Source organism: Pteropus medius, unplaced genomic scaffold (genome assembly GCF_902729225.1).
Source record: "Pteropus medius unplaced genomic scaffold, Ma_sr-lr_union100, whole genome shotgun sequence".
NCBI lineage: Eukaryota > Metazoa > Chordata > Mammalia > Chiroptera > Pteropodidae > Pteropus > Pteropus medius.
In genome coordinates this window covers 6,494,480-6,508,520 of record NW_024356249.1, presented here as the reverse complement: position 1 = coordinate 6,508,520, position 14,041 = coordinate 6,494,480, and the positions used below count along the sequence as shown (strand labels likewise).

General features: G+C 38.6%; 1 protein-coding gene across 1 annotated transcript in view; it reads left to right on the top strand.

The window, feature by feature from the left end:
• EXOC4 (exocyst complex component 4) overlaps window positions 1-14,041 on the top strand; it is a 640,998-nt gene that overhangs the window by 402,295 nt on the left and 224,662 nt on the right. The gene's annotated exons all lie outside the window — the stretch shown is intronic.

Here is a 14,041-nt window from a genome sequence, read left to right as displayed (position 1 = left end):
GGGCTTTGGAAGAAATGTAAAGCCCAGGTTATGGGAACACAGGAAAGAGGATGTTGTATCAGAGACCATGACATTTAACCAGAATCTTTCAGAATAAATTAGGAATTAGGCAGGTGAAGATACGGGGAGGACGCAGCCTGTGTGCTTTCTGTTAGAATGAAAAGCACGTAGGCTTCGACACCTGATGCGCCAGAGACTGGGCTGGCCGCACACAAGGCTGTGTGATCGTACATAGGCCAGTTACTGCACCTCTCTGAACGTCACTTTGCACATCTTCATTTAGTGTTTACCACAAAACATTCTGAGAATTAAATGTGAGAATATTTATAAAGAAGATAGCTGAGGCCTGCGGCATACTTGTTTTGAAATAAGTTGGTTGGGTCGTAAACATTGAAGATTTGACTTTAGTTACCCAGAAAGCCAAATTTTGGCATTTGATACTGGCTGAACTTGCCAACCACCTACATAGTGGTTAGATTACTAAAATGGAAAGTTTTATTCCCAATTAATGCACCATTTTTCTCAGAGACTGAACAGACATGGTTTTGATCCATCAAATCTTTCTGTCCTGGGGTTGTGTCTGGTTTTTATTCCAATTTTAAAGTCTGTCTGCACACATTGTGCCTTGAGCCATTCAGCACATAGAAGGACAAATGGTTTCTTTTTATTATTCTTTTTATTAACAACTAAGAGAGACAGTTAACATTTATTTAAGATAAAAAGAAAAAGACCTAACTTGAGAGAAACTTTTGGTTATTTGCTAATGAAGAAAAAAATCTCCAAACGCAATACATCAATCCTGTTTCCTAGATAACAAAGCAAATCTGAGACATTTTTGAACTTTTCCCTTATTCCCTTTATCATGAATGTTTAATATCCAAAGGAGCTGATTTTTGTACAGAATTAGCTTCCAGGTTTGAAGGACTATTAGCAGTCACCACAGGGAGCCTCACACTTCGATGATATCTGCCACCCTTTTTTTCCAGAACAGAATCTCTTTTCCTGTGGTTATAGCAAGTGCCTTTGTTTCTGGCCTCATCGCTATATTTTAAATATGTCCACCTGCGCCAAGATGAGACATCGAGAAAGTGGTCAGTTTTTATGCTGAGATAGAGTAGATCAGTGCTTTAATAAGCTTGGTAAAAATCAACATGTATGCCCTTCTATACATGTAGAATGTAATTTTTTTTTTTTTTGTAAAGAGAGCATTTATTTAATTTTACTTATATAGGTAAAATCCACTAGCTAAATATTTGCTAGAATGTAATCTCGATCCCTCATATGGCTATTTCAGTAAAAATGTCATAAATGTCCTTGTATTTTATAATCATAATATTATGTCTTTTTTAATCACTTTAAGCATCTAGCGCGTGTTATCCTGTTTATCTTGATGGTAGACCTAGCAAGTAGATGCTGACATGATTTCCAGGTTATTTATGAGGAAACTAGGGCAGCAGGAAGTCAAGCACCTTGCCCGTCACCCTACAGCTAACAGAGCTGAGATATGCACACAGGCCTGTCTCGCTCCAGAGCCCAGACTCTCAGACACGGGCTCCACTGCATCTTTTTAATTCTTCCGTGGTCTTCTAAAGTAGATTTTCCACATGGCGGTCCCTCATGTAGACTATGGTTTACTTGATCTTTTATGATCGTGCTTGTTAGCTTATTAATAGTTTTGTTTGAAAACACTAAAAGCTAGCTGGAGCCAATGCAGATTTAATAAGATATTTATTCAGTAAGTAAATTTTTGCTATTAATAAACCAAACATTATATCAGGCATTGGAGTTTAAAACACAACAACAACAAAAAATAGCTCTTACCTTGAGGAGGTCACATCCTGTTGGCAAAGTGTACACAAATTTACAATTCTAGAAAGCTCTAAGAAATGGTTTTTGTGTTGTGGGGAGACTCACTTAGCAGTAATATCTGACCTGAACGAATATGAGGCTATATATGGCCTTTATTGGTACCTTTTTGTGTAGTTTTTTAATATATGCATTTGATTATGATTTTAAGCTACCCTGCTGTAAGTTTGGGTGCCTGACAAGCCTTCACGTGGATTCTATTTGAAGAAATAAATTCAGGATGAGTTACCATAAGGCATTCTAGGACCAGGGTTAAGACCCAGGATTGATCCGCAAGCAAAGCACCAATTAGAATTCATTATTTATTTTTTAAAGTTGTCTTTATAGAATTGTATGTGTTTAAGAGTTGTATTCAACTATAACCCAAGCAACTTCCACCCCTTGGTGATAAAATACATCAGTCGCACTTCGGTATTTTCAGACAAGGCATGGAAGTTTGATGGTGGGAGGAAAATCTTGAATAAGTTTCCAAAGTGAAAAAGAACAAAATGGCCCCATAGCTTCATATCTCAAAAGTAATGACGCTTGTCCTCTTCCCATCAGGAGCTTTGTTGTTGTTGTTGTTGTTGCCTTTTATGGAACAGTATTTCATATATAGAAGATACTATGTAAAGCAGTTCTCAAAAAATTTGTGTTTTATCTTTATAGAGAATTCTGCCTTGTAGTCTATCTGTATTGCTAAAGAAGGTGCCCAAATGCATCTTCTCCAGCTATTTGTAAACAAGATACCTTACATTGATTAATTACTCATAAAATTCCTGAAAGATACATATAAACGTATCAGGCCTGACCCCTGTGGTAAACTGACTGACTCTAAAGAACTAAGTCTCAGCCAGAGGTATAGAAATTGCAGTTTGCAGCCTCCAGCACCATCATGACTGGGGACCTGGGGATGGGGTAATGACTGGAACTCATAAATCACGTCCAGTAGGCAGTTTCACTGTGATATTTCACAGTGACTCTCCATCCAGTCAGCAACGTGTTTTACCACTCCCAAGAAATTCACAAAATCACACCAAATGGTTGACTCTTTACACTCCATAGCCCTAACAGTAGGGCTGTTCTACCATAAAGTCACTAGACTGTCATCTTCAGTTTTGGTGTGATGGTTTCAAGGATACTTCCATGTCCAACGATCTTTCTCTGCTGCTAGAGATTTATTGAGTTATGTATTGTTTCCATTTGTTTATCATTTATTTATTTATCCATTCATGCATCGAATATTTACTGCATACCTTTGGCATGTTCTTCTTCTTCCTTTAAAAACTAAAGCTATGCCCAGCCCCTTGTCAAGGGAGGAAGAGAGAAGGAAGTAGCAGTTTCTGAGCCCAAACTATGTGCCAGCCACTATACTAGAGACTTTAATCTTCCAAACAACCCCAAAGGGTAGTTGATAATAGTGTCTATTCTGAAGCCGAGGTATTTGAGACTCAGAAGAGTGACTTACCCAAGCTCCCATAGCTACCAAGGGCAGAACTAAGGTCCTCACTCAGTTCTGTCTTCCCCAAAGCCTATGTTAATGCTTCCTGAAGGAGCGTATAACCCAGTTAGAGACACACAATGAAAGGTGGAGTATAACACGTGCATTAAGAAGTTTAAATAAGATGCTGTGGCAGTTCAGAGAGGGATAAAAATACATCTAGCCAAGAGACTAGGGTATACTGCCTGGGGGAGATGACATTTAGGTAGGGCATCAAAGATGAGAAATATCACATGTGCACCAAATTTAAATTTTCTTTCATCCAGAAAGTAGGTGTCTTATTATGGATGGTCTTACACAGTGTTTTGGTTACATAGAAGTATAGTGAATGTTTGAAATAAATATTCTCCAGCATAAAAGTAAGTGAGGGGAAATTTCGAGGCATACTTTTATTTTTCCTTTTTAAAAAGTGCTCTTAGGTAAGGTACTTTGTTGGTAAAGTCTAGACAGGAAGTAGCATGAGGGTATTAATTAATTAAGTGCTGAGGGAGACGGATTGCATAATTTTGAGGAGGTAAACCTCGAATTGAGGGATTCAAAGTCAGCGACTTCTAAATGAACATCTTAACTGTAGCCTTTGTCCCCAGAGCAGTCTTTCTGCAACACCTAGCCAATGACTTTGTCACCTTGCCTCGAACCCTTCCCTGCCTGCTTTTGCTTTGCTCTCTGCTTTACCTCTGTACCTCACTCAGAGAACTCAGGCTTTACGCTCTCCCCTCCTCCAGCCATTGTCTGGCTTAAACGCCAGTTTTCCTCTGCTTAGCCTTTCCTGAGAACTAATTGCTCCTTTCTTTCCTCGCCACTGTACACTATGTATATTTGAGTCACAGAATCTCTAATATTTAATGCACTTTTCTATTTAGAGGTTGGTACCTTCTTACTAGATGGTAATTTTTTTGAGAACAAAAAACATACCTTTATCCCCCAGCACTTAGCGTTATGCCTGATACATAGTTATCACTCAGTTAAGTACTAGCTGGATAGATGGATAGATATATGGACAAATGAAGAATTTTGTCTTGAGCTGACACTGTATGTAGCAACCCATTTGCCTTGTTAAACCTCTGGGCCAGCTGCACCCCCTCAAAGGCCTGAGCCATGTAAGACTGTGCACAAGGTGTTGGAGCAGAGCTAATGTAGGAAGACCCAGATTTAGATTTTTTATATGGTAATTACTTATCAGTACTCTCACTGGCAGATGTAAATAAATATCTGATGTATAAGTAGATTACTAGATTTTATTGGCTCTTGTATATGTATGTTATAGTTAAGTTACTGCTTCTCACTACATAGTCAAGATCATAGCATTTTAAAAATAGAACATAATTATCTGCTGTGATCACCTAGATAAAATATTATGGCTTATTTTACATTTCAATAATTCACATGATGGAGCTTCTTAAATATTTAGCAGCATCTTAGATCTCAGCTAATTCTTCAACAGAAGTTGGAACTGGCTTTACCAGAAGACATAGGCTTGTCTTTAGGCCTCTGGCACCAGGATCATTCCCACACTGTCTGATTACTCCTTGTGGAGGAATGATGGGAGCAGGTATGTCGAATAAGTAGAGCCTGGAGTTAAATTAAGGAGCTGACAAGCATTACACAATTCACTTTGCTTTGGGGTCATCTTTGTATTTAATGAATATTCGTTGACCGATTTCTTTGCCTTAGCCCAGGGATTTTCAAAATATTTGGCCATAACCAACAGTACACAGGCATACATACATAGATACTTGTGTACATACATATACATACATATATATATAAACATATCTTACTACATACAGTGCACTCTGATATTTTCTTTTCTGTTTTATTCTATTGCATATCAATCCATTCCATGATGGTTATGACGCACAGTTTGAAAAACACTGCTTTGGTCATTCTCTGTAATACAGATTAAGCGGGTATAGAATTTGTCTTCCACTTCCAGAAAAATCTTACATGGTTGTGGATGTGCATTGCAACAACGTTGGAGGGAGTGAGTGGGAGTTACAGGTGTATTATATGAAGGATCTTACACAGCTTCTATCAACTGACGTTTTTTGTGTGTCATTCCGCTTCATTTGCTGGTGTGCCTTGTTTAGTTGCAGATTATCATGGATCTGTTTGGGAAGGGTGTTGAGTAATCTTGTGAATGAAAAAATGAACTGAGGGAAATGACTTTCTGTAATGATTCAGGCCCTATCTCGTCTTAACACCCTCGTTAGACGACGTCAGTAATGATTCTGTCTCTGCAACTCATTCCTAAAAAAAAATTAATTGGAAACTAGATAGCTCCCTAATAATTATGCTTGTTTTTGCATAATAGGAGTAGAAAAGGATTAAATTCTTTGTTCTAATTAATAGGAATGAAAATAGAATCGCAATCTGTGGTATGGCAAAATGAGAGAAAATAAGGCTTGTAAGTAATTTTCATGGTTGTTTAGGAATAATTGTTTCATTATTGAGTTAATAGTTTTTACAAACAGCTTCCATTTCCATATCATATTTCTCCAGTAGCTCTTTATTGCGTTTGCCTCGGCAGAAGATGACAAGAAGTTGTTTTAAATCCATCTCTTGTCTAAAATGTGAGTTCCACAGTAGTTAGGGGAGGGAGATGCAACAGGAAAAATAAGGTACGGGAAGGAGATGGTGGGGGTAGATTGAAATTGGTTGATTAATAAGACAACAAAATTCATTCACCAGCTTGTTTCAAGGGAGACTCTTATTATTCTGGAGAGAATTAGACATCAGATCCCTCATAGGCCCCAGGCTCTGACATGTGTTTTATAATGACAGTTAATTAGATACTGTCTGCGGCAATCATAGGCTGTCATTTCTAATACATTTCTGGGAAGTTGAAGGACAGGAGAAGTCACCCCCTCCCTCTCTTCTCCCTTCCCGTAACTGAAATCGGTTGCCAAAATTAACTATGAATATATGAGGCACGAGTTCAACAATTATACAGCCGTTCTGCACATTTAGTCTCCCACTTAGTATGTGCTCTGTGTCCCAGGCTATGCCGGGCAGGCGCTTTGCAGGCACCGTTGGTACTGCAGCCATGCTAGCATTCAGGAACATCTCACACAGCGGTCTCTAACACCTGGTCTCATGGAAGATGCCACTTCAAGTTGCAACTTATGTGTTAGAACAGAATCTGTCACCAAAGCATGAGACACCTCCCCACTTCCAGCTTTACTAAAGCAGAACTTGCAGTTCATTAATAAAAATTATTTATTCTCATATATAAACTTTAAATTTGGATAATTCCTAAAGTAGTACCTAATCTGGATTTTTGATTCCCTCTTTTGCTGAAGATCATTATAACATGGCAGTAATGCATAGTATAAAAGAAGCTAAGCCATGAGGCAGAAATCCTGCTTGTGACAGCTTAAAATCATAGATTGCTAAACTTTTAAGGGACCGTAGAAGTGACCTAATCTAATCTTTTTACTTACAAATAAGAATACTTGAGGCTCAGAGTGCTAAAGTAATTTCATGGCAAGCCTGAGCCGAAACTCCGTTCTCCTCACTTTTGCCTGTTGCTCCCTTCCCTTTAAAGCATTGCCTCCTGTCTTACGATCTGGGCGACTTTGCTCAACTCACAGGACTTTCCGGACCTTGAGTATCCTCATCTGCAAAATGGGCACAGGAATAATACCTACCTCACAGGGTAGTGTTGAGCAGAAGTGGGGAAGCTACTCCACTTGTCTTTGGGACTCCAAGCAATCTCATGTGGCCCTCTGATTGCTTTGCTCACATGTCATCTTTCCCAGTGTATGTCTAGGCCTCGTAAAGACCCACTAAGAGGCATAAGAAGGCTCTCAGTACTGTTCTGGTTGAAATCCACACTCTCTTACAGGTTACCCACTAAGTTTCTCATTCCTGTTTTAGAGAGATGGCCACTCGCGTCATGTGCAGTAATTCAGTCTTTTTCAACCCAAGTGGTCATAACTGATGTCTCTAGGATGGTGGCTTCCAAACATGACAGGGTCAGAATTCCCTAGAGCGTTTCTTAAAAGTACAGATTCCTGCCCCCTGCCCCATTTCTAACCTCCATCAACCCCCGCCCCTTGAGGAAGAAAAAAAAAAAACAAATACAGTGGGTTTGCGCAGAGCCCGATAATCTGTATATTTGCTAGGTTTTGTTTTACTTGTTTTTGCTTTTTCAGATCCCTAGACGACTGCCTGGGAGATGCTGCTCACTAGAGCAGATCATATCCTAAAATGTGCTACTTTCTACAGCTACTAAAATCTCCCGATACTTTTTTATGGGTTCTAATTAATTTGTACATTTAGGAGGTTGAAATGTCAGCAGTAAGCGATAATATAAATTCTCGGAGGTACTAGCTCTCCTTTCCTTGCCCTCAGATGGTCATATGTACACAAAGCTACTGTTCCCACTGCCCCCGCCCCACCAACTCTACCACCGCCTCGTCCACAGCCCTTTGGGACCTAAATGGACTCTATAGCAAATAGCCGGTGTCTATGAAGGCAGATCTGCTGTCCACTACCAGCAGAAAACATGCTTGAGATTTGTTTTGCGGTGGTGTTGGTTTTAGATCTCCCCACACCCTCCCTCCTAATAATAGGGCTCTGTTTATATTAAGCCCCCCCCCCTCACATCTGGTCCCCTCCTGATCACAGACACATATTTCAAAACATGAGGTTAAGGGTATGGTGTGTGATATTGAGTGATTATTCTCTGTGCAGAATAAACTGGTATCAGAAAGCAAACAAAGCCATAGTCTTGGCCTCATAGTATGATTCTCTACCCAGTGACCTAACCAGTCAGTGCAGAGTTGGGAAGGCTACAGGAGAGCAGTCTGTCAGACATCCCTGAAGATCCAGACTGATATATTGAATTATTCTCAGGCATGAGCAGAAAGCATATGATTAGCCAATTGCTTATGTGTTACTATAATGGTTCACTTGCTTTCTAAATGAATGTAGCCTCCTCGCCAGCTGTGGACTCTCAATGTTTGTAAAGGTTTAAAGATGTTCCAGTAGAATGTAGAAGGACATTGAATAAAGATATTGAAAAAAGAAGGCAAGCAGAGATAATGAGATTTTATATATGCACATAGAAAGTTAGCTGTGACGGAACCCAGCACATAGTAAACATTTAATGAGAGTTAGCTCCAGTTCAGATTATTACTGTTCTTATGTCATTGCTGTTTAACTCAAGTTATTGCTGATAATCAGTGGCATATTGACCATGGATATTAAGCATAGAAACGTGAAGGCATTTACCTTGATTTTTTTAGAAAAAAAAGTTTTAAAAATCCACTTAGTTCAAGCCTAACTTCTTACTAGATTTGTGCATACTATGGTATATGGTCCTTAACTTATGGCCACTATTTCTGAGTTCCTATTTCCATTAGATTTAGTGAATTAGATATTTTTAGGTGAATTAAATGGGCTGTTTGAAGCTCTTGCCTGGACTAATTTCAGGAATCACTGAGGCTTATGAATAACTCACAATGTCAATTCAAATTTTATGATTATTCTTCCCTGAAGATCCTAATCCTCCACTTAATCGCACCCCCCATCATTGGTAGAATAAATAATGATGAAAATATGATTAACCTAAGTCTGTCACCTCCAGCAGTAACTCAAGTTTATGGCGGTGAGATGGAGTTAGTTCTGCCTTTACCCTGGGCTCCAGGCCTATAGGTTTTAAGAGGATTTAACTCTTTGTGGAGTCACAATTGTGGTGTTTTTCAAAAAGGTAGACAATATTTTACATTTTTTCTCTTAGCTTGCATTGTCAGAAGCGAAGAATTCCATTTCCCCTTAAGCTCTTTACCGTGTAGTGCCACGTGCCAGAGTTTCTTAATCTATTTAATCTACAACAACCCCATCCTTTGGGTGAAAGGAGTAGAAATCAACATGGATGAAATGGGTGGCCTCCATGTGTTAAGATTTAAGGTATAAACTAGAAGAGTGTACATTGGTCATTCTTAGCCTGCAGTATGGAGAAATCACTTCCAGCCACTTGTGAAGCCATTTAGTAAAGCAGTCACTTTGACAGTCCCACAGGTTGATCTGCAGACACTCGGCTTTCTTAATCTAGGTACACAATGTGGTACTGTCTTTGTGCTCTTTTAGTTTATCATCCTTAATAAAGTTAGACAAGAAGACAGATTAATTGTATCTGCCAAACATGTAGCAGGTACATCTGGCAGAATATATGTATAGCTACACTAATGTTATCTGGGATATATTCTTTCTACAGTTTTTCCATGGATTTAGTACAATATGAGATGGCTGTGAAATAGTTAAGGCATCAAAATATACAAGAAAATATATGAGATCTCTTTCCCTGTCCATGTCTCCTGTGAGGGATCCATAATCCCACAGGCTCGTTCATTCACTCTTCTGTGGAGTGTCCTCAGTCCAGTAATACATGGGAGAGAGAAGGACTGGTATGGGGCTCTCAATACACCTAAGTCATGGCTATAGACCATTTGGGATGTTTAAGTGTCTACAGAAAAAGAACTGAAATTTGGTATTCTTGAAATTTAAGAAAAAAATTCCTGGAAAATACAGAATTAGGCGCAGTGCTAGAATAAAACCACATCATCCGTTCTCTTGAAGGTAATACATGTATCTTCTTTTTACTTATCGTCTTAGTGCACTTAAGGTTCTTTGGATGTTTATGAGTGTTCTGTGGATGAAAAAGAACTCTTAAAGAGATAAAGCAAAATAAGGTAGCGATCTGATTCTAGCTGGGCTAGAAAACTAAAGGAAGTAGGAACTTCAGGTTGAAAGCATGGTTTTAAGGAATAGATTAGCTGCTTGAGAAAATTGAGTTTTTTGGATTCTTTTTTCACTGTCTCTTTATTGATTGTCACAGTCTATTTTCTGATTCTACCCTTTGGTGCTAAGAATACAAATGGAGGCGTCTTTCTGTTGTTGCTCAATAAAGCAACCAGGCAGCGTCCTCCTTGCTGGCTGCTTCTCTTCCTCGCCCTTCCCGATGCTAATCGCACTGGCATGATTATTAGTTTCAGTTCTGTGTTAATTTATTCAGTCTTTCGGGAGTTAATTGAACATCGTGTCTGTTATTGAAGTATTTGGCACGTGTTGCCCCAAGCCCAATTCCTTTATGTGGAAAAAGGGACCGCCAAAGAAGGCTAATTGACCTCTCTGTGACTGAAGGGCTGCAGAGTGATGAATTGGGTTCCATGGGCAACGTGGACAGGATTCACTCAGTCTTCTCTCTGATTTTTAAGATCACGTGTAATTGATGAAAAATTCAATTCATATTTGATTAGTATCCTCTTAAATCATCAACATATTATTTTTTAAGAGTTATCAGATTTTCAAGAGCTAACATTTGGCCCAGAGTAAGCCTATTCGTATGCCAACTAACCTGGATTAAGTTCAGAAACCTATTGCTTTGGGTCTTCAAATGGGTGTTTTTAACAAACTATGGTTTTCTGTATTTCTTTATTGCAAATTACGAACCACGGATTCGTTCTCTGCTTTACTTACGTCCTCCTAATTGCTTTGTATTTAAGAATAGTTATGCGTATTTCACTATCACGTTAAAATATGAAACAAAACTGTCCTTTAACAAGAAGGCCCCTTTAGCCTTCTGGAAAGTAACTAAAAGAGAAAACAAAAAGGAGTGCAAGCTTTAATTTTGTTTTAAATATAGGACCAGTTGAGGGCTATGAAAATTACTTAGTTTATATTTTCAGACATTATTTCATAATTATTTGTTATTGATTTTTTCATATTTAATTAGTAAGATTATAAACTTAAAATGATTTTACCAGGATCTTTACTAAATTCTTGTTCCCTATCAAGGAGAATTCTTTGAACATAGTATTTATCAGAATTTCTACTGAAATTACAAACCACGTACATATACTTTGTTCTAGGCCTCTGCTTGTCTGTTGAGAATATATATACATTTCTTTTTTTGTCAGTTAACTTTGCTTTCATTGATAAAGCTTCAGAAGAAATTATCAGGAAACCTTATTACTGAACTGTGTATCTAGGTCTGATTCTGACAATCTGAGGATCTCCTTTTGGACCACAATGTATAGTAAAAATACTTCCTGCAGAGGATCATGTGAGAAGTTGTTACTCTGAAACGTGCTCTCACATTCTGAGAGAACGTTATTTTCAAAAAACAAGCAGTGTCATGATTATCGGTGGAATCGGGTGGCCTGATTTGGAATTGCAGTATAGCAAATGAGCAGTATAGATGGAAGATAGTGGTATATGGTTGAGAATGCAGACTTTAAAACACTTTCCTCTCTAGGTATAAATCCAGGCCCAGTTATTTATTAGCTGTGACCTTGAGGGAATTACTAAATTCTCTGTTCTTCAATTTCCTCTGTTCTTCAATTTCCTCATCTCATATATGAGGATGATAGTAATAGTACCTGCCTTATAGGATTGTTGTAAGGGTTAAGCTTGTGAAATAGATGTGAAGTTCTTCAAACAGTCTCTGGCATGTGGATAACACCTATCACATATAGCATCTTCCGTTATCATGAGTCGTTATGAAGATTGTCTTGGTACCATACCTGATATTCTGTTCTTTCTGGAGCTATATTTCCCCACACCTCTGTGAAGCCTAGAGTCTAGTAACTTTCACTCTTCACTTTATCTCTTATTTAAAAAAAAAAAAAAAAAAAAGGTGTTCTGAAAGGCTTATAAAAGTATACACGATTGATGAGAACTGCACATATTCTTTCTGGGACCGTGCTGTAATTAAGACAAAGGAAACGTTCAGAATATATAGAATGAGAGTTTTAACCCAAGTTGCCATTCATTCTACTCTATCTCTTGATTCTGATCTCATGGGGTAATTAATGAAAAAATAAATATAAACCAAGTTCTCCATGATTCCCTTATTAATTTTAAACAGAACTTGATCTATAATTTTATTTCATTTACGACTTCGTCACTATTTCTAGGGTGTGGATAGAGTCTGAAGGTTGTGGGCCACTGTACTGACTTCCCACCGTTACTCATTCGGGAAGTTATCACAGTCTAACCAGCATTTCAGAGCTCTTCCCCCTTCATTTTATTACACAGAAGCAATACTCCAGCAACGATTGCTTTATCTAATCCTTTATTAGACTGTAATACGGCCTCTGCCATGTTTTGTTTTGTTCTTTTAATTCTTCTAAAATGCTAACAGTGTTTCCCTTCTGATTTAGCTTCACGGGGTCTGCATCAGAGAATTTTAAGTAAATTGTTACAGTGTTAATTCAGATTTCATGGTCAGGCTCTATTCTATAACAGATATGATAGGATTTGGCCTCCTCTGTATCTTTATATAAGCAATCTTCAAACATCCTTATGATCTTTCCTGCTGCCTTAGAAGATTCGATATAATGGAGGAATGAGGAAGCAAACAAATTCTGTTGTTTCATCTCTGTGAATATAATTCATATGACAGTGGAGTTTAAATTTTCATTGCAAAGTTACATCAGAAAGGTAATTTTGTTTTGTTAGGCCACAGGGTTTTGCTTGTAGATACCGTAAAATTTATATCTACTTCACATTTTCATTGTATAAGTGAGAGGTTTAGACACTATGCGTTTAATATCCTTGTCTAGATAAATGAGTTTTCTTTTTTTAATGGCTTTCACAGTACTAGTAACTCTTATTTCACAGTACTACTAACTAACAAAAGCTTTTGTGCTAAGTGAGACAAGTGGATTTACAATACCATAAAAAACAAAGAGTGATGGGGAGTAAAGAGAAGGAAGAAATATCTTAGAAACTTCCTGGAATATTTTCAGAACTCACTAGGCTTTTGGATTATTTGGGACATTTCGATGAGTGATATCCAGGTCAGAGGACTCATTCTGACGCTTCACTGTGGAGCAGGCAGTGTGTTCTGGGAGGTTGGAACAGCAAGAGTTGGATGCTGGACAGGTGAGTTTTCTTTGACAAGTGATACTATCATAAAAATAATGGTCACTAACAGTTTTTTACAGCTTGCTTTGTTTTTAATTTTAGTCATCAAGCAGTACCCTAAATGCCTTAATAGTCATACCTAAGAAGCCTTCAAAAAAAAATCCATTTTCTTCATATTTGAAATAGTTTCTTCTTCCTGTAATTGCCTTTTAAGAATCTAAAGAAGCCACACTTTTAGCATTTTGTTTGGCAGTGTTAGCAAGTCAGTGAGATGTTTTTTGTTTGTTTTGTTTTGTTTTTGTAAATATGGAAAAAGGAAGTGTTAATAATAGTAGCAGCTTCAGAGATGTTTTATATTTGGGAGCACAAAAACCGGTTTTAAGAGCTTGTATTGAACAGGTTTCTTCCTATACATTTTTTTTTTTTACCTGTCCTTTTAACAGAGACAGCCCTCTTGTTTGAACTTAGCAACTGTCCCAGATTTACCAGATGTCTACCAGAATTCTTGTTTATAATTCCCAAGAGCAGTGAGCAGTGTCTTTTTTATCGTTGTGGAGCAAAGTAGTGTCATATAGGCTGCAGTGGCGCGGTTCAAGGACGCCTGCTGTCCTAGGTCTTTGCTGGGAGCAACTCCGGAAAACATGGTCTGGCACGATCACCGAGAGGATGGAAAGGTGTGTGCCTGTCAGCTGACAGTCCGATCTGCCCCTGCACTCTCCCCGCCTACCCCCCTCCCCGCCCCCGGCCGCCGGCCGCCGGCCGCCGGCCCCGGCCCCGGCCCCGGCCCCGGCCCCGGCCCCGGCCCCGGCCCCGGCCCCG